Below are 7,261 nucleotides of genomic sequence, written 5' to 3'. Positions count from 1 at the left end.
CTAGTGATGTGATTGGTCCCATAACTCCCAAGCCCAAATACAGTAAGTATATTTGAAAAAAATTATAACATTTTAAAAAACAATTACCATATTGTACTTTATTTTCGATTATTTTTTCTTTCACGTTTTTAAACTTTTATTTTAGCCAAGGTTTTGCCACCTGGTGTACCAGAGGCTGTCAACAATTCTATAACTTATCTGAAATGGGAACCACCTAAACATAATGGTGGCTGTAAAATTACAGGTACTAATTTAAAAGTAGAATAAAAAAAGGGAAATGTTGATCTCTGTTCAAAACCACATAAACACTGTAGCAGTTGATAATATTGATTATCTTTGTAGACTACCTTGTAGAAGAGAGGTTTAAGGGAACAGAGAAATGAGTACCCCTGCACTGACCCCTCTTTACTGTCACCGATCTTCCTCAGGACTCAGAGTGGGAGTTTAGAGTTACAGCTGATAACTTTGCTGGAAACTGTGAGCCCAGTCTGTGCTCACCAGCATACAAAATCCAGGAGAAGATTGGTATGTTGTCAAGTTAATAAATATATCGTACACTATTATGGTACTAGAAAAAAGATTTGGAGGTCAAATTAAACCATAATGTGTATTTTCTTCTCAAAGCCCATAATACTCTCACTTTACTGGTCAGGAGCTGAAATTTATGTGAAAGCTTCCTGATGTAATAAAGATTTTAAATTGTTCAAAAAATGGCCTTTGAGGTAGATGGGGCCACAATAGGGGATCAAAGATTTACCTTGAAATATATACATACATTTATGTACTGGTTAAAATCTTTACAAATCCTCTTAAGAACAACTGGACCACAAAAGGGGGGATAGTGGATTCAGAGACCCTTTAGAGTTAGGATAGGGTCATAATATGAGTTCACAATTTTGCATGAGAAAATTAAGGAGAAAAACTCTTTATAAAGATTAAGAAAAGCTTCTTTTACATGGGAAATGTTGTAGCCCATGGGACTCTTCTTTGCATGCATAGTAAAGGCAAAAAGAAAAAAATAGATAACCCCTATTGTATTCATAAATTTGAATCTTACTTTTTAAGAAAAGTGTTATTTTCCAATTTAATATCTAATTTGAATGTTTTGACAGAGTCTTTTGCAATTGAGCAGGATGAGGAATCACACCAATCATTTGTAAATGAAAGCAGCAGTCATGATGTTGTCAATGAGAATGGTAATCTATATTTATGATGTTGTTTGGATGTTACAAATTAAAAGTTAACCCCATAAAAATGAACAGTTTTAAAATGATAATTTCTTTTTTAGAATTTTAAATAGGACATGATACAGGGCCACTTTTAAGTGATGAAGCAGACGAGTATGATGATGGTAATGATGATGAATCATACCATCCTTCAAGCGATGAAAAAGCTGTGATGAAGATACCATTAATGATCTTGGTAATAAAGCTGAAAACAGAACTTTCTTAAGCTCAAGTAAGCTTTTCTGATCAAAGTTAGTCCATTGTCCATCTCCAGCGTCACTGTTGTTTCAAATTTTCAGCTCCTTCTCAAGAACCACTGCGTCAATTTCAACCAAACTTGCCACAAAGTATTCTTCGGTGGGGGATTCAAGTTTGTTCACATGAAAGGCATCACCCTATTTTAAGGGGATATAATCAAAAATAAGTGCAAATTTGATGGCATCTTTAAAAAAATCTTCTCCAGAAACAATGGGCAGAGTTGTTTACTTGTACAGCTTTTTAGTATTTTCCATGAATCTTCGAGTAAAAAAGTGCTCTACAGATTCACGTTGAAAATGTACAGATTTTCCCTAAAGACGGAAAAAATCGGAGTCGTTCCCGAAATTTGCCAATCAGTTTGATAAAGAAGCTTGTTGACTGAAGTGGTCTTATCAAAAATGATCTAAAAACAATATAATTACGGCAAATGTAAAATATGTAAGCAACAGTAGACAGCATACGGTGACTTGCGTAGTTAGTGCTTAGTATTTGTATAACAAGGGGTTCTTCATATAAAAATGTCTAATAAGCTGAGTTGCATTTTTACTGACAAACTGCTCAAAATACTGACAACTTCTAGAATACTGACATCAGTTAGAAAAGTTAAACAGGTCTGAGTGGGCCAGAAAAATTATTCTCCAGAACAGCAAAGCCATGACAAGTCATATTAATACAGAAGCATACTCAGGTAATGTAGCTTGAAGTTTTATCAACTAATGACCCCTGGCAGAAGGGTGGGGACACAATGGGGCATAAGACTTTTACATGGAATTATATAGAAAATGTCTTTAAAGGCCTTCTTCTCAAGAACAGCAAAGCCATGATTTGTTATATTAATACAGGAGTATTTTTCAGGTAGTGTACATTCACATTTATTCAAATCGTAACATCAAGGGGTAGGATGGGAGAAGTAGTTTCAGGTTTGTTCAAATCATCACCCACAGGGCATAGGGTGGCACCAATTGTATAATTACTCAAACTTTCCAATACTGAACTGATTTCTGCTTTTCTCTTGCAAAAGGGCTCAGGTGTCATGGACCATGGGCCTCTTGTATAAGGTGTTATGTATTACATTGTACAATATGTAGATTGTTTAAAGTGAATTAAAATTCTGGCAGAATTTCTGTCTTGAATTTTAAGTATGACTGTTTCTTTATTACAGTTAAGGATTAATTCCATAAGTTGTTTTTTTCTCCAGACATGATCACAGTCTGATAAATTGACAAAATTCATTTTAAATAAATTACTTTCCTTTGCATCACATTAACATGATGTTCATTAGCCAGCATTAAAGATTATAAATATCTCCATAAGGAGCTTACACAGAGTGTTTCAATCATGCCTAACAGATTGAAGTATGGAAAAACAACTTTCATACCTCTTCATTAGGTTTGAATGGGTAAGATGAGGCCATAATAGGCAATCAAAGCTTTACATAGGGATATATGGGGGGGGGGGGGGGATGTGCAGGGCCATTGTGACTTGGGTGAGCCATGTGGCCCATTGGCCTCTTCTATAAAAATAAAGATGAATCCCTTTTGTCAATACATGTACATATATAATAATTTCAGATATGCCCAGTAAGCCTCTCAAATCTGAAATGCAGCAGAAACAAGCTGCACTTGCAAGTGACAGCGAAAAGGACAGTGAATGTGAAGATGATCATGATGATGTCGGCAAAGTTTTACCACAGTCAGAGAAGCGAAAGACCAGGTTTTCAGAGGCCAAAAACATCGTCTGGGAACTATGATAATAAAAAACATTCATGTCTCTTTAGTGAGAAGTTTTGCCAGCAGGCAGTTGATGGTATGCATATCATATAAGCCCATAGCTCTTTAAGTACAAAAAATTGTGAGATTCATTTTTGCATATAGGTTCAGGATGGAGCTGAATATTGAAAAAATATATCCTATAAATTTTTTTTCATGGACATGTAGCAGACAGCTGTTTGCATAATTTAAGCAAGTAATTATTTTTTAACCAAAATTTGTGAAATTTATCGCTCATGACCCATTGTTCATGCAAGGTTTACCTATTTATATTGACACTGCAACAGGCCCATAGAACCCCCCCCCCCCCCTCACTTTTTCCGAGTATAGTATTTTGCTATAGTAAAGTATCCTTTATATCCTGGTTGCCCCTCCCCCCCCCCCCCCCCCCTTTTTGTTGCAATAAGGTCGGTTCAGTAAATAATGTTTTTTTTTTGCTTGTCGGATATTTTTTGAAGTCCCCCCTACTTTTGAAACCCTTGCTATGGGCTGTAAATTGAAGTTTTAAAAAATCCTTTACTGGTGAACATCTAGCAGGCAAACTAGCAGGCATAAAATTAAATATGAAGATTATGAATAGTAATCAAACTCAAAAGTCCATTAGAATAATCCATATTCGTAGCAGAGCAAACATGGACCTCTAAAATTAATCTTAATTAATGCTTAGCCCTCTAATTGAAGGCTTCTTCATGTTTCAGGCCCATGAAAAGGCAGAGTTAGTCATAAATTAGAATGTTTTATACAGTATTAGCCAGTATACCTTATCCTCTTTACTTTTGAACTTCTAGGAGTTCAGCTGCATCAATATGATAATAAATATAGAATTCTTGTGAAAATTTACGATTTTTGTTGCATGGGTCTAGATTTCTAGATCCAGGCGGTTTTGAAATGACCACAGCCTGAGAAATTCATAATACTCAGGTAATAGTCAAAGCCTAGGGCCTTTTGTTGCATTTTAAACACAGGAAGTTATTAACTGCATGATATTTATATTTCTTGCTTGGTTGTCAGCTTTAAGCTTAAAGAGTTTTTTTTTTATTTCGAAACTTGTATGTTGTTTAATGCACTAAGAAAATGCCACTATATTTTGCACAAATACTGACTGATTGTCCTTGGTTGTTCTGTGAAAATAAACTTATTTTGGATACCTTAAAAATTAACAGCAAGAATTATCTATTAACACTTGGCTTATACATGTGTATCTTATTTCATGCCAGCCTTCTTTTTATGTACTTTTTTGTATAGTTGATGCAATTAAATTGTTTCATGCAAACAAACCGTCTTTTTTGTTTGATCTTTCAAAATGTTGTAAAACATTTGAGCAAAGGGATAAGAAAACTAAAGGGTGCTGTATGAACTGCATTTCGTAAAAAATCATGGTTTTAGAGACCAACATATTTGAGCAATGGGATTTTTAAATGCTGAATTGGAAAACGAAATGATGAATATGAAATGATAGAATGTTATGCAAAAAAAAAACAATGAAGTGGACTTTCCCCACCAAAGTAATTTCCGTTTTTTGAAGTCATTAAATTGCAAGAATAAATAAGAGGGATCATTATTTTCCCCCTTATTTCAGGTCCGTAGAACGCGGAGGCTACCCCCCCCCCTTTTCTGAATATACTATATTACTATTGTAAATTTTCCTTTGAATGCCAGTTGTGGTGTCATCCACATAAAAAAGAACGAGATGTTATTACATGAACAGTAGTTAAGTAATTTGTAATCCTATAAAATTCTTGTTAAGAAAAAAATAAACTCTTTAAGATCATAAAAAACATAATGATTGCATTTAAAATTGGGGAACGATTTTCAATTTCTACTTGTCTTACTCAATGCAACAGAAAAAAACAAAAACAAAACGAATATTCTTGACGAAGCAAGTCTTGAATCAACGCACACTCGGCAATTCATTGCCGTCAGCGACGTGAAAGCAGAGGGGAGGGGTAGCTTGGCCCCTCCTTTTTTCAAACTTAAAATTTTATTTTTAATTAACTGTGAAAGTGTTCATTAACACCCCCCCCCCCCATACACACACTGTTTTGTTATGTATTTATATGCGGTCATTTTATTGTAAAGAAATTTTTTGGAGGGTTCACAAAAGTTCAACCCACCAATAGGATTTTCGACTTTTTGAAGTTAACCTATTTCTCTTGCTTGCCAAAGATTTTCGGGTAATAAGTTGTATTTTCTGCCCCCCCCCCCCCCCCCCGACTTTCAAAAACGATGTTACGTGCCTGGCCGTTAATACTTTTAAATCTTTGTCATGACGGTTAATTTATTCTTCTCATTTCATTTGCTTTATTTTAATCTATATACAGATGTTGAAAGCCAATTTTTTATCTTTTAACTTTATCGGATATCCTTTGACAATTTTTTTTCTATAGCATACAGATTTCATGCAGACATTGTCATGTATTTTCGACAATTATTTGGAAAAATTGGTGTTTTTACGGGAAACGCATTCAAAATTTACTGAATGTAGTGATTTTCTTGTATAATATCTTACAAGAGTGTTTATGTACTGAGTTTCCTGTGTGTGTCCTGGTAAAGCCATGTAGTGACTTGTCAACTTCCGGTGTGTGATTGAGCAAAATCACGTGACCAAATGTAGTGACTTTTAGGTGAAAAATCATTTTTTCATTATTTGAATTTTCATCTTTCTGAACCTCATTTGCATATACAAAGACCCATAGAATCACAGTTATGGTCTGTTTATCTTGTTAGCATTGCTGGAACATAGTGTAGTGACTTTCAGGTGTAAAACCTCGTGTAGTGAGAATTGCGGTTGTACACGTATGACACACACACACCCTCACACACAACTTAAAGGGAAGTTAGTATAAGCATTACATATATTACAATAGTGGGTGTAATTTCAATAGTGGTCACATATATAAAACCGCTATTGAAATAATGACCGCTTTTGAAATAATTATTTGATTCGACTAAGTGATCTAAATTTCAATAGTGGTTGCATCAATACTACCGCTATTGAAATAATGTCTACTTTTGAAATAATTTCATTAGTGGTCAGTATTTCAATAGTGGTTGCAACAATGTACTCACTATTGAAATAACGTTCATTACTGAAATAATTAGTTCAATAGTGGATATTATCTTAATAGCGGTTTTATATGTGTAACCACTATTGAAATAACAACCTCTTAAGTTATATCGCTTATACTTAGTTTTCCCGAATAGTGGATTTAAATGTATATATAGCGAGAATTTACTTCTATTCTATATCTTTCTGATTAAAAATAATCATATTTTCATCAGAAAGTTTGAACACATACAGTAATTACACATAGGTGTCTTTTTTCTTCTTTTTAAAGTAGATACTCTGATTTCTACAACTATATCTGTATAATCTTTTACTTTCCCCAATTAAAAGCAAAGAGGAACCTTATATAAGAAAATAACTTAAAATTACTAGATCAGTTAAATCCCACATATACTTGTTAAAAGTATTTCTATACAGAAATTAAAACATAAAATTACATATCATATTTTAAACTCAATAAATTAATTTATTATGTTATGTATGAAAACAAAATGAAGTATTTATCCTTATACCGGTATATTTTTTTCCAATAGTGGGGTTATTTCAATAAGGCTTGCACTGTGGTAATGGTTAAATATCATTGTCAACAACTACTGAAATAATTATTCAATCACTATTGAAATCATTATTTTAATCACTATTGAAATCATTATTTCAATAGTGAGCATTATATCAATAGGGGTTGCAACCTGAATTAGGTTTTGAAATGCATTCAAAACCTCTTTTGAAATCATTGTTTCAAAATTGAACGTTATTTCAATAATAGTTTCAACCTGTGTTTAGTTTTGAAATGCACTTTCAACCACTATTGAAATAATTATTTCAATAGTGGTCGTTATTTCAATAGAGGTTGCAACAGTGCTCATTGTCATAATCGGGCAAGCGGAAAAATCCGTAGGCAATTCAGTGTTTAAGTAATTGGCTAACAATTAGTAAGAAAA

General features: G+C 33.5%; 1 long non-coding RNA gene across 1 annotated transcript; it reads left to right on the top strand.

The window, feature by feature from the left end:
• LOC133192514 (uncharacterized) lies at positions 1-3,192 on the top strand. Its single transcript, XR_009721820.1, has 6 exons — positions 1-42; positions 146-244; positions 343-525; positions 1,113-1,196; positions 1,289-1,422; positions 3,056-3,192. It is a non-coding gene; the product is annotated as an uncharacterized LOC133192514 (long non-coding RNA).
• Positions 3,193-7,261: the final 4,069 nt, after the last annotated feature.

This window comes from Saccostrea echinata, unplaced genomic scaffold, assembly GCF_033153115.1.
Source record: "Saccostrea echinata isolate AGI-Se365-2 ecotype Australia unplaced genomic scaffold, CSIRO_AGI_Sech_v1 ptg000025l, whole genome shotgun sequence".
In the NCBI taxonomy this organism is placed as follows: Eukaryota; Metazoa; Mollusca; class Bivalvia; order Ostreida; family Ostreidae; genus Saccostrea; species Saccostrea echinata.
The sequence above is the reverse complement of the archived record's forward strand: the minus strand, read 5'-3'. Positions and strand labels throughout refer to the sequence as shown.